Source organism: Hypomesus transpacificus, unplaced genomic scaffold (assembly GCF_021917145.1).
Source record: "Hypomesus transpacificus isolate Combined female unplaced genomic scaffold, fHypTra1 scaffold_231, whole genome shotgun sequence".
Classification (NCBI taxonomy): domain Eukaryota; kingdom Metazoa; phylum Chordata; class Actinopteri; order Osmeriformes; family Osmeridae; genus Hypomesus; species Hypomesus transpacificus.
The window spans coordinates 142542-167382 of NW_025813765.1; the positions used below are offsets into that span (position 1 = coordinate 142542).

General features: G+C 50.5%; 15 non-coding genes across 15 annotated transcripts; all 15 read right to left on the reverse strand.

The window, feature by feature from the left end:
• Positions 1 to 295: 295 nt before the first annotated feature.
• On the reverse strand, positions 296 to 369 carry trnai-aau. Its single transcript has one exon. It is a non-coding gene; the product is annotated as a tRNA-Ile (tRNA).
• A 1307-nt stretch (positions 370 to 1676) lies between these two features.
• Positions 1677 to 1750, reverse strand: trnai-aau. The gene has a single exon. It is a non-coding gene; the product is annotated as a tRNA-Ile (tRNA).
• A 621-nt stretch (positions 1751 to 2371) lies between these two features.
• On the reverse strand, positions 2372 to 2445 carry trnai-aau. Its single transcript has one exon. It is a non-coding gene; the product is annotated as a tRNA-Ile (tRNA).
• Positions 2446 to 3066: 621 nt separating this feature from the next.
• Positions 3067 to 3140, reverse strand: trnai-aau. The gene has a single exon. It is a non-coding gene; the product is annotated as a tRNA-Ile (tRNA).
• Positions 3141 to 3752: 612 nt separating this feature from the next.
• trnai-aau lies at positions 3753 to 3826 on the reverse strand. Its single transcript has one exon. It is a non-coding gene; the product is annotated as a tRNA-Ile (tRNA).
• Positions 3827 to 4447: 621 nt separating this feature from the next.
• trnai-aau lies at positions 4448 to 4521 on the reverse strand. Its single transcript has one exon. It is a non-coding gene; the product is annotated as a tRNA-Ile (tRNA).
• Positions 4522 to 5144: 623 nt separating this feature from the next.
• Positions 5145 to 5218, reverse strand: trnai-aau. The gene has a single exon. It is a non-coding gene; the product is annotated as a tRNA-Ile (tRNA).
• Positions 5219 to 14230: 9012 nt separating this feature from the next.
• Positions 14231 to 14304, reverse strand: trnai-aau. Its single transcript has one exon. It is a non-coding gene; the product is annotated as a tRNA-Ile (tRNA).
• A 621-nt stretch (positions 14305 to 14925) lies between these two features.
• trnai-aau lies at positions 14926 to 14999 on the reverse strand. Its single transcript has one exon. It is a non-coding gene; the product is annotated as a tRNA-Ile (tRNA).
• Positions 15000 to 15620: 621 nt separating this feature from the next.
• trnai-aau lies at positions 15621 to 15694 on the reverse strand. Its single transcript has one exon. It is a non-coding gene; the product is annotated as a tRNA-Ile (tRNA).
• A 621-nt stretch (positions 15695 to 16315) lies between these two features.
• trnai-aau lies at positions 16316 to 16389 on the reverse strand. Its single transcript has one exon. It is a non-coding gene; the product is annotated as a tRNA-Ile (tRNA).
• A 621-nt stretch (positions 16390 to 17010) lies between these two features.
• trnai-aau lies at positions 17011 to 17084 on the reverse strand. Its single transcript has one exon. It is a non-coding gene; the product is annotated as a tRNA-Ile (tRNA).
• Positions 17085 to 17682: 598 nt separating this feature from the next.
• On the reverse strand, positions 17683 to 17756 carry trnai-aau. Its single transcript has one exon. It is a non-coding gene; the product is annotated as a tRNA-Ile (tRNA).
• Positions 17757 to 18377: 621 nt separating this feature from the next.
• trnai-aau lies at positions 18378 to 18451 on the reverse strand. Its single transcript has one exon. It is a non-coding gene; the product is annotated as a tRNA-Ile (tRNA).
• Positions 18452 to 19070: 619 nt separating this feature from the next.
• Positions 19071 to 19144, reverse strand: trnai-aau. Its single transcript has one exon. It is a non-coding gene; the product is annotated as a tRNA-Ile (tRNA).
• Positions 19145 to 24841: the final 5697 nt, after the last annotated feature.

Consider the following 24841-nt stretch of genomic DNA (forward strand, 5'->3'; position numbering starts at 1 on the left):
AAGACAAGTTTATCCGGTTTGTTCGGCGTCTTAATCCTCTCTGACCAGTCAGTGGTCTGCAGTGTTATGGCGTGACCTTTTTGAAAATGACCCGTCGACCACTTCCTTGAGTAGACGGTATTTTGCAAACACCACGGGTTTACCCAAACCGAGGATCAAACCAGAGACCTTGACACCCTCGGCCTAACTCTCTCTCCCAACTGAGCTATAGGCGTTCCAAACCCAGTCAGTAGCATTCCAAAGCCTTGCCACAAACGAAATAAAGCAATGGAAAAGATCCCCAAAAAGGGGTGGTTGGCCCGTATGGGGATCGAACCCACGACCTTGGCGTTATTAGCACCACGCTCTGACCAACTGAACTAACGGGCCAGAGACACACTCGCCAGCCGCGGACACTGTCTCCAGCCGCGGAAATGCAATGTCCTAGGCGCCACCTCGTGTCGGCGTGAAACGACCGGTCGTATTCGGCCCACGCTGTAAGTCGTTTTTCCTCACTCTAAATTCAAGGGGATGTCAAGAAAGCGATTAAACGGGAGCTACGAGTCTTGCAAGACTCCAACGTCCACTGCTGAGCAAGGGGGAATTAGCTCAAATGGTAGAGCGCTCGCTTAGCATGCGAGAAGTAGCGGGATCGATGCCCGCATTCTCCAATGCTTTTCGGCTCGTTTGTTGTTCAGTGGCTCGGCTAGTTCAATAAGACAAGTTTATCCGGTTTGTCCGGTGTCGCAATCCTCTCTGACCAGTCAGTGGTCTGCAGTGTTATGGCGTGACCTTTTTGAAAATGACGCGTTGACCACTTCCTTGAGTAGACGGTATTTTGCAAACACCACGGTTTTACCCAAACCGAGGATCAAACCAGAGACCTTGACACCCTCGGCCTAACTCTCTCTCCCAACTGAGCTATAGGCGTTCCAAACCCAGTCAGTAGCATTCCAAAGCCTTGCCACAAACGAAATAAAGCAATGGAAAAGATCCCCAAAAAGGGGTGGTTGGCCCGTATGGGGATCGAACCCACGACCTTGGCGTTATTAGCACCACGCTCTGACCAACTGAACTAACGGGCCAGAGACACACTCGCCAGCCGCGGACACTGTCTCCAGCCGCGGAAATGCAATGTCCTAGGCGCCACCTCGTGTCGGCGTGAAACGACCGGTCGTATTCGGCCCACGCTGTAAGTCGTTTTTCCTCACTCTAATTTCAAGGGGATGTCAAGAAAGCGATTAAACGGGAGCTACGAGTCTTGCAAGACTCCAACGTCCACTGCTGAGCAAGGGGGAATTAGCTCAAATGGTAGAGCGCTCGCTTAGCATGCGAGAAGTAGCGGGATCGATGCCCGCATTCTCCAATGCTTTTCGGCTCGTTTGTTGTTCAGTGGCTCGGCTAGTTCAATAAGACAAGTTTATCCGGTGTCGCAATCCTCTCTGACCAGTCAGTGGTCTGCAGTGTTATGGCGTGACCTTTTTGAAAATGACGCGTCGACCACTCCCTTGAGTAGACGGTATTTTGCAAACACCACGAGTTTACCCAAGCCGAGGATCAAACCAGAGACCTTGACACCCTCGGCCTAACTCTCTCTCCCAACTGAGCTATAGGCGTTCCAAACCCAGTCAGTAGCATTCCAAAGCCTTGCCACAAACGAAATAAAGCAATGGAAAAGATCCCCAAAAAGGGGTGGTTGGCCCGTATGGGGATCGAACCCACGACCTTGGCGTTATTAGCACCACGCTCTGACCAACTGAGCTAACGGGCCAGAGACACACTCTCCAGCCGCGGACACTGTCTCCAGCCGCGGAAATGCAATGTCCTAGGCGCCACCTCGTGTCGGCGTGAAACGACCGGTCGTATTCGGCCCACGCTGTAAGTCGTTTTTCCTCACTCTAAATTCAAGGGGATGTCAAGAAAGCGATTAAACGGGAGCTACGAGTCTTGCAAGACTCCAACGTCCACTGCTGAGCAAGGGGGAATTAGCTCAAATGGTAGAGCGCTCGCTTAGCATGCGAGAAGTAGCGGGATCGATGCCCGCATTCTCCAATGCTTTTCGGCTCGTTTGTTGTTCAGTGGCTCGGCTAGTTCAATAAGACAAGTTTATCCGGTTTGTCCGGTGTCGCAATCCTCTCTGACCAGTCAGTGGTCTGCAGTGTTATGGCGTGACCTTTTTGAAAATGACGCGTCGACCACTCCCTTGAGTAGACGGTATTTTGCAAACACCACGGGTTTACCCAAACCGAGGATCAAACCAGAGACCTTGACACCCTCGGCCTAACTCTCTCTCCCAACTGAGCTATAGGCGTTCCAAACCCAGTCAGTAGCATTCCAAAGCCTTGCCACAAACGAAATAAAGCAATGGAAAAGATCCCCAAAAAGGGGTGGTTGGCCCGTATGGGGATCGAACCCACGACCTTGGCGTTATTAGCACCACGCTCTGACCAACTGAGCTAACGGGCCAGAGACACACTCTCCAGCCGCGGACACTGTCTCCAGCCGCGGAAATGCAATGTCCTAGGCGCCACCTCGTGTCGGCGTGAAACGACCGGTCGTATTCGGCCCACGCTGTAAGTCGTTTTTCCTCACTCTAAATTCAAGGGGATGTCAAGAAAGCGATTAAACGGGAGCTACGAGTCTTGCAAGACTCCAACGTCCACTGCTGAGCAAGGGGGAATTAGCTCAAATGGTAGAGCGCTCGCTTAGCATGCGAGAAGTAGCGGGATCGATGCCCGCATTCTCCAATGCTTTTCGGCTCGTTTGTTGTTCAGTGGCTCGGCTAGTTCAATAAGACAAGTTTATCCGGTTTGTCCGGTGTCGCAATCCTCTCTGACCAGTCAGTGGTCTGCAGTGTTATGGCGTGACCTTTTTGAAAATGACGCGTTGACCACTTCCTTGAGTAGACGGTATTTTGCAAACACCACGGGTTTACCCAAACCGAGGATCAAACCAGAGACCTTGACACCCTCGGCCTAACTCTCTCTCCCAACTGAGCTATAGGCGTTCCAAACCCAGTCAGTAGCATTCCAAAGCCTTGCCACAAACGAAATAAAGCAATGGAAAAGATCCCCAAAAAGGGGTGGTTGGCCCGTATGGGGATCGAACCCACGACCTTGGCGTTATTAGCACCACGCTCTGACCAACTGAGCTAACAGGCCAGAGACACACTCTCCAGCCGCGGACACTGTCTCCAGCCGCGGAAATGCAATGGCCTAGGCGCCACCTCGTGTCGGCGTGAAACGACCGGTCGTATTCGGCCCACGCTGTAAGTCGTTTTTCCTCACTCTAATTTCAAGGGGATGTCAAGAAAGCGATTAAACGGGAGCTACGAGTCTTGCAAGACTCCAACGTCCACTGCTGAGCAAGGGGGAATTAGCTCAAATGGTAGAGCGCTCGCTTAGCATGCGAGAAGTAGCGGGATCGATGCCCGCATTCTCCAATGCTTTTCGGCTCGTTTGTTGTTCAGTGGCTCGGCTAGTTCAATAAGACAAGTTTATCCGGTGTCGCAATCCTCTCTGACCAGTCAGTGGTCTGCAGTGTTATGGCGTGACCTTTTTGAAAATGACGCGTTGACCACTTCCTTGAGTAGACGGTATTTTGCAAACACCACGGGTTTACCCAAACCGAGGATCAAACCAGAGACCTTGACACCCTCGGCCTAACTCTCTCTCCCAACTGAGCTATAGGCGTTCCAAACCCAGTCAGTAGCATTCCAAAGCCTTGCCACAAACGAAATAAAGCAATGGAAAAGATCCCCAAAAAGGGGTGGTTGGCCCGTATGGGGATCGAACCCACAACCTTGGCGTTATTAGCACCACGCTCTGACCAACTGAGCTAACGGGCCAGAGACACACTCGCCAGCCGCGGACACTGTCTCCAGCCGCGGAAATGCAATGTCCTAGGCGCCACCTCGTGTCGGCGTGAAACGACCGGTCGTATTCGGCCCACGCTGTAAGTCGTTTTTCCTCACTCTAAATTCAAGGGGATGTCAAGAAAGCGATTAAACGGGAGCTACGAGTCTTGCAAGACTCCAACGTCCACTGCTGAGCAAGGGGGTATTAGCTCAAATGGTAGAGCGCTCGCTTAGCATGCGAGAAGTAGCGGGATCGATGCCCGCATTCTCCAATGCTTTTCGGCTCGTTTGTTGTTCAGTGGCTCGGCTAGTTCAATAAGACAAGTTTATCCGGTTTGTCCGGTGTCTTAATCCTCTCTGACCAGTCAGTGGTCTGCAGTGTTATGGCGTGACCTTTTTGAAAATGACCCGTCGACCACTTCCTTGAGTAGACGGTATTTTGCAAACACCACAGGTTTACCCAAACCGAGGATCAAACCAGAGACCTTGACACCCTCGGCCTAACTCTCTCTCCCAACTGAGCTATAGGCGTTCCAAACCCAGTCAGTAGCATTCCAAAGCCTTGCCACAAACGAAATAAAGCAATGGAAAAGATCCCCAAAAAGGGGTGGTTGGCCCGTATGGGGATCGAACCCACGACCTTGGCGTTATTAGCACCACGCTCTGACCAACTGAGCTAACGGGCCAGAGACACACTCTCCAGCCGCGGACACTGTCTCCAGCCGCGGAAATGCAATGTCCTAGGCGCCACCTCGTGTCGGCGTGAAACGACCGGTCGTATTCGGCCCACGCTGTAAGTCGTTTTTCCTCACTCTAAATTCAAGGGGATGTCAAGAAAGCGATTAAACGGGAGCTACGAGTCTTGCAAGACTCCAACGTCCACTGCTGAGCAAGGGGGAATTAGCTCAAATGGTAGAGCGCTCGCTTAGCATGCGAGAAGCAGCGGGATCGATGCCCGCATTCTCCAATGCTTTTCGGCTCGTTTGTTGTTCAGTGGCTCGGCTAGTTCAATAAGACAAGTTTATCCGGTTTGTCCGGTGTCGCAATCCTCTCTGACCAGTCAGTGGTCTGCAGTGTTATGGCGTGACCTTTTTGAAAATGACGCGTTGACCACTTCCTTGAGTAGACGGTATTTTCCAAAAACACCACGGGTTTACCCAAACCGAGGATCAAACCAGAGACCTTGACACCCTCGGCCTAACTCTCTCTCCCAACTGAGCTATAGGCGTTCCAAACCCAGTCAGTAGCATTCCAAAGCCTTGCCACAAACGAAATAAAGCAATGGAAAAGATCCCCAAAAAGGGGTGGTTGGCCCGTATGGGGATCGAACCCACGACCTTGGCGTTATTAGCACCACGCTCTGACCAACTGAGCTAACAGGCCAGAGACACACTCTCCAGCCGCGGACACTGTCTCTAGCCGCGGAAATGCAATGGCCTAGAAGCCACCTCGTGTCGGCGTGAAACGACCGGTCGTATTCGGCCCACGCTGTAAGTCGTTTTTCCTCACTCTAATTTCAAGGGGATGTCAAGAAAGCGATTAAACGGGAGCTACGAGTCTTGCAAGACTCCAACGTCCACTGCTGAGCAAGGGGGAATTAGCTCAAATGGTAAAGGGCTCGCTTAGCATGCGAGAAGTAGCGGGATCGATGCCCGCATTCTCCAATGCTTTTCGGCTCGTTTGTTGTTCAGTGGCTCGGCTAGTTCAATAAGACAAGTTTATCCGGTGTCGCAATCCTCTCTGACCAGTCAGTGGTCTGCAGTGTTATGGCGTGACCTTTTTGAAAATGACGCGTTGACCACTTCCTTGAGTAGACGGTATTTTGCAAACACCACGGGTTTACCCAAACCGAGGATCAAACCAGAGACCTTGACACCCTCGGCCTAACTCTCTCTCCCAACTGAGCTATAGGCGTTCCAAACCCAGTCAGTAGCATTCCAAAGCCTTGCCACAAACGAAATAAAGCAATGGAAAAGATCCCCAAAAAGGGGTGGTTGGCCCGTATGGGGATCGAACCCACGACCTTGGCGTTATTAGCACCACGCTCTGACCAACTGAACTAACGGGCCAGAGACACACTCTCCAGCCGCGGACACTGTCTCCAGCCGCGGAAATGCAATGTCCTAGGCGCCACCTCGTGTCGGCGTGAAACGACCGGTCGTATTCGGCCCACGCTGTAAGTCGTTTTTCCTCACTCTAAATTCAAGGGGATGTCAAGAAAGCGATTAAACGGGAGCTACGAGTCTTGCAAGACTCCAACGTCCACTGCTGAGCAAGGGGGTATTAGCGGCACCCGGAGCACATTCGACTGGCTATCGCGACCAATTAGCTACCTCGGTTCAAGGTTCGAGGGCCAATCGGATTCTCACTGTCCAATTGCGTCAGTCCGATTGCGCCAATCGGAACACGTACATCTCCAATTACGTCACGCCGAGCTGAGCCGTAGCAACGGCGTCCACGACCCCAGAGACCCCCGCCGAGGTTGACCCCCGCCGAAGTTGTGAGATGAGTGACAGTAGTCGCGTCAGTTCATTCATTGAAGGATACGCTGTTTCAAGTTGTCTGTAGTACCGCGCACCGCAAAGGTAAATACATACATAGCTAATCAAAATAATTATCCGTTTGACATTTCAATACATGTTAGCATTCATCGGGTCAATGACAAGTAATATCACGAATATTAGAGTTTGTCATTTCAGAGTTTGTCATGTAGGCTAGTTAGTAGATTTCCTCAGGTAGTATTGCTGTCATTTAGCTAGCTACTTTTATAAGGGATTACTAATAGGTTACTGTAGCGACAGATGTTATTCCGACTAGCAAAAGCAATATTTAACCTGTTATATATAATATATGTCACTGGGGACAAAACGAAATAAATATAACTTTTTCACTTGTGGTAATAAAGTGACCCAGAACAAGTACAAAAATATTCTTCTGGAAATAGTAGCCAGCTAAATATTTGAAATGTTAAAAAGCTAATTATAACAATAAATACATGTTATTGTACTAGTGTAAAAATCGCTCCTTTTACCTATTAGATGTCGAGTTCAAAGAGCCACAAAGGAATGGGGGATGGGGAATGGATGTCCCGTTTGAGGAGGTTTGCCAGCTCTGGGGTTTGGCCTGCTGATGCAGGCAACAGGCCAGCCCCAAGACAGAAGAGGTGGTATGACCTCTTTCAAAAGGTATATAAAATGAGCAAAAGATCACAGAAAAAAAATTCTGATGGCCTATAAAAGATGACTGAATTGCCAGAAATACCAGTCACAGTATGGGACCTTGATAAACATAATGAACAGCAACTTCAGTGTCAATGTCATGTTTAGTCACCAATAGAAGATATGTCAAAACGCTCCATTTCTATTGGGTTGTTTTCTTTAAAAAAGTGTTTGTTTTATTTGGAACAGATTGAGAAGTGCCCGTTACAGTCAGGGGGTCAAAGAATGCTGTTTGGTGGGACACAGCAGTGTGCTTGTGGCTTTCACAACCCAAAGGTAATGTGAATGAGACTTCTTGACACCAAAACACTAAAAGAATCACTATGTGATGTGCTCAGTAATGTGATGTCTGACATGGATCTCTCTGTCCTTAATACAGCCAACCACTGGGCAAACTGTGGCAGAGACCTCTACCTGTGCTGCCCCTCCCCCACTGGGAACAGCCTCTACCTCAGCCTCTGCCTCTGCCCCTCCTCCACTGGGAATGGCCTCAGCCTCTGCCTCAGCCCATGTCCCAGCACGGCCCACACTGAATTTGTCCATGGTGAGTATTTCAATATTATTGTCATACAAGCTTTCAAATATGGACAACCACTGATTACATATGATGATGGCAAAATGGAAGAGCATTTCAGGTTTACAATGTATTCCTTTGATAAATGCTCTAATTGTCACCACAGTTTTCTAAACCACGATTTGGAGGCTCACATGGCGCTGCTGCAAAGCCAAATGTGAATGTGGTTAGGAAAGCAAAGGTAAATATGATTATATGTAAATATAATATAATACATATTTATAGGTTAATATGAGCAAACCTAAATCTTAAGAGCTTGATTTGAGTCCATTGATTTCTACTTTTTACAAATGCTTCCCCCCATCCTTCTCCCAGCCTCTGTCCAGTCCACCCACCATGACAGGAGACACCCAGGCCACTGCCAGCTCACCCATGGCCTCTGTGAGGACCACCCCACCTGGCTTTGGTTCCCCTACAGCCTCTGTGAGGACCACCCCACCTGGCTTTGGTTCCCCTACGGCCTCTGTGAGGACCCCCCCACCTGGCTTCGGTTCCCCTATGGCCTCTGTGAGGCCCAGAACACCATCAAGCCCTGCCGTGGCTTTTGTGAGGACGGAATCACCGCTCTCAAAGCCCCCATCCACCCCCTACAAAGCCTCCATGAGGACAACTTCTCGCTCCAGCCCTGCGATGACCTCTGTGAGGCCCAGCACAGCTTCCAGCCTCAGCACTGTTGTCTCAGAGACCAGCACCAGCCCTGCAATGGCTGCTGTAAGTGTTGTGTTCTTGGAACTGTTTTAGTTTTATAAGATGAGGTTGTTCTCATATGATTGGGCTATTCTGTTTTTATAAATATATTTATTTCTCTTGTTTTGTAACAGGATGTGCATGATGAGGATGAGCTTGCTGCTCCTGGCCCTGCTCCTGGCCCTGCTCCTGGTCCAACTCCTGACTTCTGGCTTCCTGTCAGAATGAAGGAGACGATCCCAGTTCAGGACCAACGGTGGATTGCGTCCACCCTTTTTCAGTCTGGCAAGCTGCGTTTGAACTTGAAGCTCTGGTATGAGCCACCAGCCTCTGCCCTGATATACCACCAGGCTCCAACACCGGACCGCTTTTTTGCCCACAGGCTCTTGGTATGGATGCCCTATCACTTGTGGAAAGTGAGGGTAGTCTGCCAAACCTGTGGGAAGCAGCTGACGGGGTATGGTGTGCACAAGAGGGTGCGTAAGGTCCTGGACGTGGACCGCTACTACCTGATGGTGACGGAGACACTCAGGTGCACTGTGTGTCGCCTGACCCATCTGGCAACCAGTCAGGCTGTCCTGGACCAGCTGGACCTGCCTCACAGGAGGAAGTTCAGGATGATCCTGACACGCTTGTGAGTTAAAAATCTACAATCATTTTCTGATAATGCCTGCTGCAGGTCCTTACATAATTGAACAAGTTCTTGAAACTTATCTGTCTTTTCTTCAAGGTATGCTTGTGACATACGGGTCATCCGCATGTTGCGGGAACGGACCCTCGGCAATAGCCCGGCGTGCCTGGTGAAGCAGCTGCGGGAGAACCATGGGGAGGAGTGGTTGGACCGCCTGGCCGACTACTTGGGGGAGTGTGCGGCCTTCGTTGACCAGCCCAGCCTCTTCCCAGTGACCTGCCAGGAACCTCCACAGCCCCTCGATGTCCCAACCAGCCGGTGGGTGCTGTCGGTGTACGGCAGGGACATCATCAGCCGGATGGACCATATAAAGGCGTCCATCACGTCAACCTTTGGTAACATTTTGAAGATGGACTCCACCAAAAAGGTAATAGGATGAAGAAAATCCATAGTGTAAATTATGTACAACACAATGAAAACATGAAACCTCAATGATTTGTATTCTTACAAGCACACATACACACACACATCCATGCCTTTGATTAGACTGCAGTAATACATAAATAAATAAATACACTTCTGTGTTTATTTAACAGACTTTCTTTTGAAACCTCTCATGAAGTTTTCTGTGTGAATTTTGTCATTTCAGATGACAAAGAAGCTGGCTGGTGCAGCAAAGGGGACTGCATTCTGGGTGACCTCGGTGGGGAATGAGATCGGCCAGGTCCTCATCAGTGTCCTGACTGCCCAGGAGGGACCGGGGCTGGACCCGATGGTCTCTGGCCTCATTGAGAGGTACACCCAGGCAGGTGCAGCTCCCCCGGTCCTGCTCTATGTGGACTGTGGCTGCTGCTCAGAGGAGGGGGAGACCAAGCTTCAGGCCAGGTTTGGTGGGTGGCCAGACCTGAAAATAAGGCTGGACATCTGGCATTTTATGCGACGGCTGGCCGTGGGATGCACCACCGATGCCCATGCCCTGTACCCCCTCTTCATGAGCCGCCTGTCTGTGTGCCTGTTCGAGTGGGACGCAGCAGACGTAGCCCTACTGCGCAGGGTGAAGAGGGAGCAGCTCAAAAGGGAGGGTGTGCCCCTCATCACCAGTGACATGGTGGACAAGGCCATCACCAAGGCTGAGCTGTCCCAGTTCTGCAGGCGGAGGACACGTGGAGTGGACGCCACGGTCCTCCGCATTGAGCAGCTGCTGCAGGAGCTGATGGGGGAGAAGGGGAGAGACCTGCTCGGGGTTCCGCTGCTGGACCAGCCTAAGATGGAGCACATCTGGCGCACCCAGAAGAGGCACGTGAAGTGCATCCAGGATGTGCCAGGTGTACTCCTGTACACTGAGACAGGCAGTTCCACCAGGGAGGGGATCCAGCTGACCACATACAGGTGTGCAAGAGGCTCCACCTCCTTGGAGTCCTTCCACTGCCACCTGAACAGGTTTATTCCAGGTTGGTGTAGATCTTCATCTAAACATTATTCTTAATAATGAAATTATATTCAAATAGCCTTGTTAATCATTGTTCACGTTCTCTTTTTTTTTTAGGAACGAGTGCAAACCTGCTCAACTTCCAGCTGTACCTCCTGGAAGGCCTGAACAGGTGGAACCAGAACCGGGCAGCGGCCTCCATCACCACCAAGCGCATGGCGCTGTTGACGTACGCGGGGGACGTGCTGGAGTCCGTCAACAGCAACAGCCTGAAGGTGTTTGGAAGGAAGTATGTCCCCTCCTTCATCCCGCCGAGAAAGTACACCGGTAAGTCTCAGGGCAAATATGAATACAAATAATGATGTTGTTGAGAGCTCAGTATTTATGCATCATGGTAAGTTCCATATCTGTTTTTTAATACTCATTAGCATTGCATTGTTGTTCATGTTCAGGAGAGTTGCTTGGGGTGAACTACCTGCTTAGGCAGACAGGGCAGCCCTTGCAGGACATGGACCCCGACTCTGAGGAGACAGACCAACTGCTGGAGGACCACGCCACAGAGGAGGAACAGGCGGATGAAGGGTTTGAGGATGACGAACAGGACCTCACTATTGGTAGTGTTTCGGAAGACCTCCCGTCTTCCGCCCTGCCTTCCACCACCCTGCCTGTGGTCCCCACCCTGCCCCTCACCTCCTCCACCCTGCCTTCCACCACCCTGCCTGTGGTCCCCACCGTGCCCCTCACCTCCTCCACCCTGCCTTCTAACACCCTGCCACTCACCTCCTCCACCCTGCCTTCCACCACCTTGTCTCTAACCACCTCCATCCTACCTGTCACCACCACCACTCTGCCTGTCACCCCCATGCCTGTAGCTACCACCCTGCCTCCCCCCATAACCCAGCCTTGTGTCCCAGGTGCCTCCTCACAGGTGCCTGAAGAACAGCTGGTATGTTAACTTTCTACTAGTAATTAACTGTCATTCATAGAAACTAACAAGTTCAGTAGTTAGGAAAGTGTCTGAATACAAGCGCAATTCATTATTAGGAACAACACACAGTAATTGACAGCAAACAAATAAAACACACAGCAGCAGCAGTCAATATAACATACCTTTGCCATGAGGTGTTCAGCGCTAATGTGAAATTGTTCAATGTTTCAGGCTGTGGACGAGCATGGCATGCCAGGCATGGATCGGGTGGATAGACTGGCAGAGTGCTTAGTGGAGCTGAGGCATCAGACCAACATGACCCTCGATAACCAGCAGGTCAGCAAGACATTCATTGTACAACAGATATTTGTTTATATATTTATAATATATAAACATATAAAATATATGTTTTCTTTCCTTCTTAGGTCAGCAACATTGTGGGGCTGTGGCAAGACCTGCTGGATTACGACAAGCAGAGGGTCGTGTTTGCTGCGCGGCACCTGGACAGGCTGATAAAGGGAAGGTTCCGCCACAAAAAAAAGGTGGAGTTCACGCCAGGTGTGGAGAGTGTGGAGAGGTGTGTCCTGGGGTCCACTGGTTCGCCTGCTCAGTGGCCAGACTGCTGCCGCCTTGTGGAGGCCATCTTCGTCCGGCTCTCGGACATCCACAAGAGTCCCAGGAAGCAGGGGAAGAGCAGCATGTCCAGGTGGACTCTGATCCTGCAGGACTACCGCAAGGTCCGGCAGCTCATCCTGGGCAATGGGGCCATCATGCAGGGCACCACCCTGCAGCTGGTGGAGGTGAACCAGTCGACCCTCTCCCAGTGGTACAACCGGAGGGTGAAGAGGCAGGATCTGGCTGTGCTGCAGCAGGGCATAAACTTGCCAGGTCCTCTGTCTGTGGCTACCGAGCCTCTCCCGCCTGCCAACGTCCGCCCTGCTGTTGCTCCACCTCAACCCCAGGGAGCAGCCCACACCTACCACCTGCCGCAGAGCACAGCAGGGCAGGCAAAGACCAAGAGGCGGGCAACATATGCAGCCACAGCACCACCTCCAGCGGTCCGACCCAGGCTGGCAGCCCAGAGGCAGCTCTTCCCTGGCCCTTCAGCCGCCCTTGGAGCCCCCACTCCCATCCCTATCATGCCCCGCCCTACCACCATTGCCCCTCGCCCTGCTGCCGTCCCCACTGTGGTGTTTGTCTCCCGAGCCCCTGGTATGAGGGCACCCTCTGCCCCCTCTCCATTGATGGTCCCCCAAGCCCTGCGTTTTGTCCCACCCTCTTCCTGCACCACCCACCTTCCCCAGCTTCGTCCTGCTCCTGGTCCAGCTCCCCGTGCCCACCAGAGGAGAGTGGAGGCCAACAAATGCTGGAGGTGTGGCCAGAACAGAACGGCAGAGACTGGCCACAGCCAGTATAAGGGGACTGTTTACTGCCCCTCTGCAGAGACTCTGTCCAGAGAGCAGTGGCTGGAGGAGCAAAAAAAGAAATAATTCTTTGGGCCTTTGTATATAGTTTTCATTGTTTAGATATAGTTAATGCTTAGATTTCCCGTGTGTATATCGTTTTCATTGTTTAGATATAGTTTATGCTTAGATTTCCATTGTGTATATAGTTTTCATTGTGTAAATATTGTAATTTAGCAGATCATTTGCCTGTATATATATATATATATATATAGTTTAAATTAGTTGTTGTTGTTCATATTTCTATTTTTACAATTGTGGATAAATGTTTCTATTTATCAACTATTTGTTGGTCAGTCCGTCGTTATTTCCCAATCACTACTCTTTCTAACCAAATACGGCAAGTCTGCAAGAAGTAAGAGCAGCAAAAAGTGACTAACTTTACGCTTGCTTGCGCACATTGTTTTAAAATATTTAATATATGGATCATGCAAGTGTTGATATGGTAAGTGCAGAAACCAAAAAGACAGAGCTTCAGATAAGAGCACACAAAGCTCAGAAGCCACACAGTTTGAGAGATAGATAGATGGATGGATAGAGAGATAGATCTAATTAAAACTAACTAAAAACAGTACTCCTGTGTGGAGTGAATACAAATAAAGGCAAATAGTGTACAATAGATAACCCTGTAAAATATAAATAATGCACTAGTGGATACAAATGGTTTTCAAATTACACTAAATTAGCAACGTATCTCCATCTATCTTATATTGTTACATTTTGATAACATACACACTTGGAGACTCAAGTGTGTGTGTTTATTAGAAATAGTCAAAGGTGCCGTAGGTGGGACGCGAACCGCGGACCTTCGGTTCCATTCTACGTCTTCCCCAAACACTGTAAAATTCGTAATTTCGGGTGTTTTTTCGAATTGTCTTAAAACGTAACGGGTTAAACATGTTTAAACTATGAATGGGGACTTTCAACTTTCCCCTTTTCTCTCTTTTTCCTCTTCTTCTCCCTTTTTCCTCCTTTTTTCTCCCTTTTTCCTCCTTTTTTCTTCCCCCTCTCCCTTCTCCCCCTTCTTCCCCCCTCAAACAGGCGATTGTTCCCCAGCTTTAGCTCAAATGGTAGAGCGCTCGCTTAGCATGCGAGAAGTAGCGGGATCGATGCCCGCATTCTCCAATGCTTTTCGGCTCGTTTGTTGTTCAGTGGCTCGGCTAGTTCAATAAGACAAGTTTATCCGGTTTGTCCGGTGTCGCAATCCTCTCTGACCAGTCAGTGGTCTGCAGTGTTATGGCGTGACCTTTTTGAAAATGACGCGTTGACCACTTCCTTGAGTAGACGGTATTTTGCAAACACCACGGGTTTACCCAAACCGAGGATCAAACCAGAGACCTTGACACCCTCGGCCTAACTCTCTCTCCCAACTGAGCTATAGGCGTTCCAAACCCAGTCAGTAGCATTCCAAAGCCTTGCCACAAACGAAATAAAGCAATGGAAAAGATCCCCAAAAAGGGGTGGTTGGCCCGTATGGGGATCGAACCCACGACCTTGGCGTTATTAGCACCACGCTCTGACCAACTGAGCTAACGGGCCAGAGACACACTCTCCAGCCGCGGACACTGTCTCCAGCCGCGGAAATGCAATGTCCTAGGCGCCACCTCGTGTCGGCGTGAAACGACCGGTCGTATTCGGCCCACGCTGTAAGTCGTTTTTCCTCACTCTAAATTCAAGGGGATGTCAAGAAAGCGATTAAACGGGAGCTACGAGTCTTGCAAGACTCCAACGTCCACTGCTGAGCAAGGGGGAATTAGCTCAAATGGTAGAGCGCTCGCTTAGCATGCGAGAAGTAGCGGGATCGATGCCCGCATTCTCCAATGCTTTTCGGCTCGTTTGTTGTTCAGTGGCTCGGCTAGTTCAATAAGACAAGTTTATCCGGTTTGTCCGGTGTCGCAATCCTCTCTGACCAGTCAGTGGTCTGCAGTGTTATGGCGTGACCTTTTTGAAAATGACGCGTTGACCACTTCCTTGAGTAGACGGTATTTTGCAAACACCACGGGTTTACCCAAACCGAGGATCAAACCAGAGACCTTGACACCCTCGGCCTAACTCTCTCTCCCAACTGAGCTATAGGCGTTCCAAACCCAGTCAGTAGCATTCCAAAGCCTTGCCACAAACGAAATAAAGCAATGGAAAAGATCCCCAAAAAGGGGTGGTTGGCCCGTATGGGGATCGAACCCACGACCTTGGCGTTATTAGCACCACGCTCTGACCAACTGAGCTAACGGGCCAGAGACACACTCGCCAGCCGCGGACACTGTCTCCAGCCGCGGAAATGCAATGTCCTAGGCGCCACCTCGTGTCGGCGTGAAACGACCGGTCGTATTCGGCCCACGCTGTAAGTCGTTTTTCCTCACTCTAAATTCAAGGGGATGTCAAGAAAGCGATTAAACGGGAGCTACGAGTCTTGCAAGACTCCAACGTCCACTGCTGAGCAAGGGGGAATTAGCTCAAATGGTAGAGCGCTCGCTTAGCATGCGAGAAGTAGCGGGATCGATGCCCGCATTCTCCAATGCTTTTCGGCTCGTTTGTTGTTCAGTGGCTCGGCTAGTTCAATAAGACAAGTTTATCCGGTTTGTCCGGTGTCGCAATCCTCTCTGACCAGTCAGTGGTCTGCAGTGTTATGGCGTGACCTTTTTGAAAATGACGCGTCGACCACTTCCTTGAGTAGACGGTATTTTGCAAACACCACGGGTTTACCCAAACCGAGGATCAAACCAGAGACCTTGACACCCTCGGCCTAACTCTCTCTCCCAACTGAGCTATAGGCGTTCCAAACCCAGTCAGTAGCATTCCAAAGCCTTGCCACAAACGAAATAAAGCAATGGAAAAGATCCCCAAAAAGGGGTGGTTGGCCCGTATGGGGATCGAACCCACGACCTTGGCGTTATTAGCACCACGCTCTGACCAACTGAGCTAACGGGCCAGAGACACACTCTCCAGCCGCGGACACTGTCTCCAGCCGCGGAAATGCAATGTCCTAGGCGCCACCTCGTGTCGGCGTGAAACGACCGGTCGTATTCGGCCCACGCTGTAAGTCGTTTTTCCTCACTCTAAATTCAAGGGGATGTCAAGAAAGCGATTAAACGGGAGCTACGAGTCTTGCAAGACTCCAACGTCCACTGCTGAGCAAGGGGGAATTAGCTCAAATGGTAGAGCGCTCGCTTAGCATGCGAGAAGTAGCGGGATCGATGCCCGCATTCTCCAATGCTTTTCGGCTCGTTTGTTGTTCAGTGGCTCGGCTAGTTCAATAAGACAAGTTTATCCGGTTTGTCCGGTGTCGCAATCCTCTCTGACCAGTCAGTGGTCTGCAGTGTTATGGCGTGACCTTTTTGAAAATGACGCGTCGACCACTCCCTTGAGTAGACGGTATTTTGCAAACACCACGGGTTTACCCAAACCGAGGATCAAACCAGAGACCTTGACACCCTCGGCCTAACTCTCTCTCCCAACTGAGCTATAGGCGTTCCAAACCCAGTCAGTAGCATTCCAAAGCCTTGCCACAAACGAAATAAAGCAATGGAAAAGATCCCCAAAAAGGGGTGGTTGGCCCGTATGGGGATCGAACCCACGACCTTGGCGTTATTAGCACCACGCTCTGACCAACTGAGCTAACGGGCCAGAGACACACTCTCCAGCCGCGGACACTGTCTCCAGCCGCGGAAATGCAATGTCCTAGGCGCCACCTCGTGTCGGCGTGAAACGACCGGTCGTATTCGGCCCACGCTGTAAGTCGTTTTTCCTCACTCTAAATTCAAGGGGATGTCAAGAAAGCGATTAAACGGGAGCTACGAGTCTTGCAAGACTCCAACGTCCACTGCTGAGCAAGGGGGAATTAGCTCAAATGGTAGAGCGCTCGCTTAGCATGCGAGAAGTAGCGGGATCGATGCCCGCATTCTCCAATGCTTTTCGGCTCGTTTGTTGTTCAGTGGCTCGGCTAGTTCAATAAGACAAGTTTATCCGGTTTGTCCGGTGTCGCAATCCTCTCTGACCAGTCAGTGGTCTGCAGTGTTATGGCGTGACCTTTTTGAAAATGACGCGTTGACCACTTCCTTGAGTAGACGGTATTTTGCAAACACCACGGGTTTACCCAAACCGAGGATCAAACCAGAGACCTTGACACCCTCGGCCTAACTCTCTCTCCCAACTGAGCTATAGGCGTTCCAAACCCAGTCAGTAGCATTCCAAAGCCTTGCCACAAACGAAATAAAGCAATGGAAAAGATCCCCAAAAAGGGGTGGTTGGCCCGTATGGGGATCGAACCCACGACCTTGGCGTTATTAGCACCACGCTCTGACCAACTGAGCTAACGGGCCAGAGACACACTCGCCAGCCGCGGACACTGTCTCCAGCCGCGGAAATGCAATGTCCTAGGCGCCACCTCGTGTCGGCGTGAAACGACCGGTCGTATTCGGCCCACGCTGTAAGTCGTTTTTCCTCACTCTAAATTCAAGGGGATGTCAAGAAAGCGATTAAACGGGAGCTACGAGTCTTGCAAGACTCCAACGTCCACTGCTGAGCAAGGGGGAATTAGCTCAAATGGTAGAGCGCTCGCTTAGCATGCGAGAAGTAGCGGGATCGATGCCCGCATTCTCCAATGCTTTTCGGCTCGTTTGTTGTTCAGTGGCTCGGCTAGTTCAATAAGACAAGTTTATCCGGTTTGTCCGGTGTCGCAATCCTCTCTGACCAGTCAGTGGTCTGCAGTGTTATGGCGTGACCACTCCCTTGAGTAGACGGTATTTTGCAAACACCACGGGTTTACCCAAACCGAGGATCAAACCAGAGACCTTGACACCCTCGGCCTAACTCTCTCTCCCAACTGAGCTATAGGCGTTCCAAACCCAGTCAGTAGCATTCCAAAGCCTTGCCACAAACGAAATAAAGCAATGGAAAAGATCCCCAAAAAGGGGTGGTTGGCCCGTATGGGGATCGAACCCACGACCTTGGCGTTATTAGCACCACGCTCTGACCAACTGAGCTAACGGGCCAGAGACACACTCTCCAGCCGCGGACACTGTCTCCAGCCGCGGAAATGCAATGTCCTAGGCGCCACCTCGTGTCGGCGTGAAACGACCGGTCGTATTCGGCCCACGCTGTAAGTCGTTTTTCCTCACTCTAAATTCAAGGGGATGTCAAGAAAGCGATTAAACGGGAGCTACGAGTCTTGCAAGACTCCAACGTCCACTGCTGAGCAAGGGGGAATTAGCTCAAATGGTAGAGCGCTCGCTTAGCATGCGAGAAGTAGCGGGATCGATGCCCGCATTCTCCAATGCTTTTCGGCTCGTTTGTTGTTCAGTGGCTCGGCTAGTTCAATAAGACAAGTTTATCCGGTTTGTCCGGTGTCGCAATCCTCTCTGACCAGTCAGTGGTCTGCAGTGTTATGGCGTGACCTTTTTGAAAATGACGCGTTGACCACTTCCTTGAGTAGACGGTATTTTGCAAACACCACGGGTTTACCCAAACCGAGGATCAAACCAGAGACCTTGACACCCTCGGCCTAACTCTCTCTCCCAACTGAGCTATAGGCGTTCCAAACCCAGTCAGTAGCATTCCAAAGCCTTGCCACAAACGAAATAAAGCAATGGAAAAGATCCCCAAAAAGGGGTGGTTGGCCCGTATGGGGATCGAACCCACGACCTTGGCGTTATTAGCACCACGCTCTGACCAACTGAGCTAACGGGCCAGAGACACACTCGCCAGCCGCGGACACTGTCTCCAGCCGCGGAAATGCAATGGCCTAGGCGCCACCTCGTGTCGGCGTGAAACGACCGGTCGTATTCGGCCCACGCTGTAAGTCGTTTTTCCTCACTCTAAATTCAAGGGGATGTCAAGAAAGCGATTAAACGGGAGCTACGAGTCTTGCAAGACTCCAACGTCCACTGCTGAGCAAGGGGGAATTAGCTCAAATGGTAGAGCGCTCGCTTAGCATGCGAGAAGTAGCGGGATCGATGCCCGCATTCTCCAATGCTTTTCGGCTCGTTTGTTGTTCAGTGGCTCGGCTAGTTCAATAAGACAAGTTTATCCGGTGTCCGGTGTCGCAATCCTCTCTGACCAGTCAGTGGTCTGCAGTGTTATGGCGTGACCTTTTTGAAAATGACGCGTTGACCACTTCCTTGAGTAGACGGTATTTTGCAAACACCACGGGTTTACCCAAACCGAGGATCAAACCAGAGACCTTGACACCCTCGGCCTAACTCTCTCTCCCAACTGAGCTATAGGCGTTCCAAACCCAGTCAGTAGCATTCCAAAGCCTTGCCACAAACGAAATAAAGCAATGGAAAAGATCCCCAAAAAGGGGTGGTTGGCCCGTATGGGGATCGAACCCACGACCTTGGCGTTATTAGCACCACGCTCTGACCAACTGAGCTAACGGGCCAGAGACACACTCTCCAGCCGCGGACACTGTCTCCAGCCGCGGAAATGCAATGTCCTAGGCGCCACCTCGTGTCGGCGTGAAACGACCGGTCGTATTCGGCCCACGCTGTAAGTCGTTTTTCCTCACTCTAAATTCAAGGGGATGTCAAGAAAGCGATTAAACGGGAGCTACGAGTCTTGCAAGACTCCAACGTCCACTGCTGAGCAAGGGGGAATTAGCGGCACCCGGAGCACATTCGACTGGCTATCGCGACCAATTAGCTACCTCGGTTCAAGGTTCGAGGGCCAATCGGATTCTCACTGTCCAATTGCGTCAGTCCGATTGCGCCAATCGGAACACGTACATCTCCAATTACGTCACGCCGAGCTGAGCCGTAGCAACGGCGTCCACGACCCCAGAGACCCCCGCCGAGGTTGACCCCCGCCGAAGTTGTGAGATGAGTGACAGTAGTCGCGTCAGTTCATTCATTGAAGGATACGCTCTTTCAAGTTGTCTGTAGTACCGCGCACCGCAAAGGTAAATACATACATAGCTAATCAAAATAATTTTCCGTTTGACATTTCAATACATGTTAGCATTCATCGGGTCAATGACAAGTAATATCACGAATATTAGAGTTTGTCATTTCAGAGTTTGTCATGTAGGCTAGTTAGTAGATTTCCTCAGGTAGTATTGCTGTCATTTAGCTAGCTACTTTTATAAGGGATTACTAATAGGTTACTGTAGCGACAGATGTTATTCCGACTAGCAAAAGCAATATTTAACCTGTTATATATAATATATGTCACTGGGGACAAAACGAAATAAATATAACTTTTTCACTTGTGGTAATAAAGTGACCCAGAACAAGTACAAACATATTCTTCTGGAAATAGTAGCCAGCTAAATATTTGAAATGTTAAAAAGCTAATTATAACAATAAATACATGTTATTGTACTAGTGTAAAAATCGCTCCTTTTACCTATTAGATGTCGAGTTCAAAGAGCCACAAAGGAATGGGGGATGGGGAATGGATGTCCCGTTTGAGGAGGTTTGCCAGCTCTGGGGTTTGGCCTGCTGATGCAGGCAACAGGCCAGCCCCAAGACAGAAGAGGTGGTATGACCTCTTTCAAAAGGTATATAAAATGAGCAAAAGATCACAGAAAAAAAATTCTGATGGCCTATAAAAGATGACTGAATTGCCAGAAATACCAGTCACAGTATGGGACCTTGATAAACATAATGAACAGCAACTTCAGTGTCAATGTCATGTTTAGTCACCAATAGAAGATATGTCAAAACGCTCCATTTCTATTGGGTTGTTTTCGTTAAAAAAGTGTTTGTTTTATTTGGAACAGATTGAGAAGTGCCCGTTACAGTCAGGGGGTCAAAGAATGCTGTTTGGTGGGACACAGCAGTGTGCTTGTGGCTTTCACAACCCAAAGGTAATGTGAATGAGACTTCTTGACACCAAAACACTAAAAGAATCACTATGTGATGTGCTCAGTAATGTGATGTCTGACATGGATCTCTCTGTCCTTAATACAGCCAACCACTGGGCAAACTGTGGCAGAGACCTCTACCTGTGCTGCCCCTCCCCCACTGGGAACAGCCTCTACCTCAGCCTCTGCCTCTGCCCCTCCTCCACTGGGAATGGCCTCAGCCTCTGCCTCAGCCCATGTCCCAGCACGGCCCACACTGAATTTGTCCATGGTGAGTATTTCAATATTATTGTCATACAAGCTTTCAAATATGGACAACCACTGATTACATATGATGATGGCAAAATGGAAGAGCATTTCAGGTTTACAATGTATTCCTTTGATAAATGCTCTAATTGTCACCACAGTTTTCTAAACCACGATTTGGAGGCTCACATGGCGCTGCTGCAAAGCCAAATGTGAATGTGGTTAGGAAAGCAAAGGTAAATATGATTATATGTAAATATAATATAATACATATTTATAGGTTAATATGAGCAAACCTACATCTTAAGAGCTTGATTTGAGTCCATTGATTTCTACTTTTTACAAATGCTTCCCCCCATCCTTCTCCCAGCCTCTGTCCAGTCCACCCACCATGACAGGAGACACCCAGGCCACTGCCAGCTCACCCATGGCCTCTGTGAGGACCACCCCACCTGGCTTTGGTTCCCCTACAGCCTCTGTGAGGACCACCCCACCTGGCTTTGGTTCCCCTACGGCCTCTGTGAGGACCCCCCCACCTGGCTTCGGTTCCCCTATGGCCTCTGTGAGGCCCAGAACACCATCAAGCCCTGCCGTGGCTTTTGTGAGGACGGAATCACCGCTCTCAAAGCCCCCATCCACCCCCTACAAAGCCTCCATGAGGACAACTTCTCGCTCCAGCCCTGCGATGACCTCTGTGAGGCCCAGCACAGCTTCCAGCCTCAGCACTGTTGTCTCAGAGACCAGCACCAGCCCTGCAATGGCTGCTGTAAGTGTTGTGTTCTTGGAACTGTTTTAGTTTTATAAGATGAGGTTGTTCTCATATGATTGGGCTATTCTGTTTTTATAAATATATTTATTTCTCTTGTTTTGTAACAGGATGTGCATGATGAGGATGAGCTTGCTGCTCCTGGCCCTGCTCCTGGTCCAACTCCTGACTTCTGGCTTCCTGTCAGAATGAAGGAGACGATCCCAGTTCAGGACCAACGGTGGATTGCGTCCACCCTTTTTCAGTCTGGCAAGCTGCGTTTGAACTTGAAGCTCTGGTATGAGCCACCAGCCTCTGCCCTGATATACCACCAGGCTCCAACACCGGACCGCTTTTTTGCCCACAGGCTCTTGGTATGGATGCCCTATCACTTGTGGAAAGTGAGGGTAGTCTGCCAAACCTGTGGGAAGCAGCTGACGGGGTATGGTGTGCACAAGAGGGTGCGTAAGGTCCTGGACGTGGACCGCTACTACCTGATGGTGACGGAGACACTCAGGTGCACTGTGTGTCGCCTGACCCATCTGGCAACCAGTCAGGCTGTCCTGGACCAGCTGGACCTGCCTCACAGGAGGAAGTTCAGGATGATCCTGACACGCTTGTGAGTTAAAAATCTACAATCATTTTCTGATAATGCCTGCTGCAGGTCCTTACATAATTGAACAAGTTCTTGAAACTTATCTGTCTTTTCTTCAAGGTATGCTTGTGACATACGGGTCATCCGCATGTTGCGGGAACGGACCCTCGGCAATAGCCCGGCGTGCCTGGTGAAGCAGCTGCGGGAGAACCATGGGGAGGAGTGGTTGGACCGCCTGGCCGACTACTTGGGGGAGTGTGCGGCCTTCGTTGACCAGCCCAGCCTCTTCCCAGTGACCTGCCAGGAACCTCCACAGCCCCTCGATGTCCCAACCAGCCGGTGGGTGCTGTCGGTGTACGGCAGGGACATCATCAGCCGGATGGACCATATAAAGGCGTCCATCACGTCAACCTTTGGTAACATTTTGAAGATGGACTCCACCAAAAAGGTAATAGGATGAAGAAAATCCATAGTGTAAATTATGTACAACACAATGAAAACATGAAACCTCAATGATTTGTATTCTTACAAGCACACATACACACACACATCCATGCCTTTGATTAGACTGCAGTAATACATGAATAAATAAATACACTTCTGTGTTTATTTAACAGACTTTCTTTTGAAACCTCTCATGAAGTTTTTTGTGTGAATTTTGTCATTTCAGATGACAAAGAAGCTGGCTGGTGCAGCAAAGGGCACTGCATTCTGGGTGACCTCGGTGGGGAATGAGATCGGCCAGGTCCTCATCAGTGTCCTGACTGCCCAGGAGGGACCGGGGCTGGACCCGATGGTCTCTGGCCTCATTGAGAGGTACACCCAGGCAGGTGCAGCTCCCCCGGTCCTGCTCTATGTGGACTGTGGCTGCTGCTCAGAGGAGGGGGAGACCAAGCTTCAGGCCAGGTTTGGTGGGTGGCCTGACCTGAAAATAAGGCTGGACATCTGGCATTTTATGCGACGGCTGGCCGTGGGATGCACCACCGATGCCCATGCCCTGTACCCCCTCTTCATGAGCCGCCTGTCTGTGTGCCTGTTCGAGTGGGACGCAGCAGACGTAGCCCTACTGCGAAGGGTGAAGAGGGAGCAGCTCAAAAGGGAGGGTGTGCCCCTCATCACCAGTGACATGGTGGACAAGGCCATCACCAAGGCTGAGCTGTCCCAGTTCTGCAGGCGGAGGACACGTGGAGTGGACGCCACGGTCCTCCGCATTGAGCAGCTGCTGCAGGAGCTGATGGGGGAGAAGGGGAGAGACCTGCTCGGGGTTCCGCTGCTGGACCAGCCTAAGATGGAGCACATCTGGCGCACCCAGAAGAGGCACGTGAAGTGCATCCAGGATGTGCCAGGTGTACTCCTGTACACTGAGACAGGCAGTTCCACCAGGGAGGGGATCCAGCTGACCACATACAGGTGTGCAAGAGGCTCCACCTCCTTGGAGTCCTTCCACTGCCACCTGAACAGGTTTATTCCAGGTTGGTGTAGATCTTCATCTAAACATTATTCTTAATAATGAAATTATATTCAAATAGCCTTATTAATCATTGTTCACGTTCTCTCTTTTTTTTTAGGAACGAGTGCAAACCTGCTCAACTTCCAGCTGTACCTCCTGGAAGGCCTGAACAGGTGGAACCAGAACCGGGCAGCGGCCTCCATCACCACCAAGCGCATGGCGCTGTTGACGTACGCGGGGGACGTGCTGGAGTCCGTCAACAGCAACAGCCTGAAGGTGTTTGGAAGGAAGTATGTCCCCTCCTTCATCCCGCCGAGAAAGTACACCGGTAAGTCTCAGGGCAAATATGAATAGAAATAATGATGTTGTTGAGAGCTCAGTATTTATGCATCATGGTAAGTTCCATATCTGTTTTTTAATACTCATTAGCATTGCATTGTTGTTCATGTTCAGGAGAGTTGCTTGGGGTGAACTACCTGCTTAGGCAGACAGGGCAGCCCTTGCAGGACATGGACCCCGACTCTGAGGAGACAGACCAACTGCTGGAGGACCACGCCACAGAGGAGGAACAGGCGGATGAAGGGTTTGAGGATGACGAACAGGACCTCACTATTGGTAGTGTTTCGGAAGACCTCCCGTCTTCCGCCCTGCCTTCCACCACCCTGCCTGTGGTCCCCACCCTGCCCCTCACCTCCTCCACCCTGCCTTCCACCACCCTGCCTGTGGTCCCCACCGTGCCCCTCACCTCCTCCACCCTGCCTTCTAACACCCTGCCACTCACCTCCTCCACCCTGCCTTCCACCACCTTGTCTCTAACCACCTCCATCCTACCTGTCACCACCACCACTCTGCCTGTCACCCCCATGCCTGTAGCTACCACCCTGCCTCCCCCCATAACCCAGCCTTGTGTCCCAGGTGCCTCCTCACAGGTGCCTGAAGAACAGCTGGTATGTTAACTTTCTACTAGTAATTAACTGTCATTCATAGAAACTAACAAGTTCAGTAGTTAGGAAAGTGTCTGAATACAAGCGCAATTCATTATTAGGAACAACACACAGTAATTGACAGCAAACAAATAAAACACACAGCAGCAGCAGTCAATATAACATACCTTTGCCATGAGGTGTTCAGCGCTAATGTGAAATTGTTCAATGTTTCAGGCTGTGGACGAGCATGGCATGCCAGGCATGGATCGGGTGGATAGACTGGCAGAGTGCTTAGTGGAGCTGAGGCATCAGA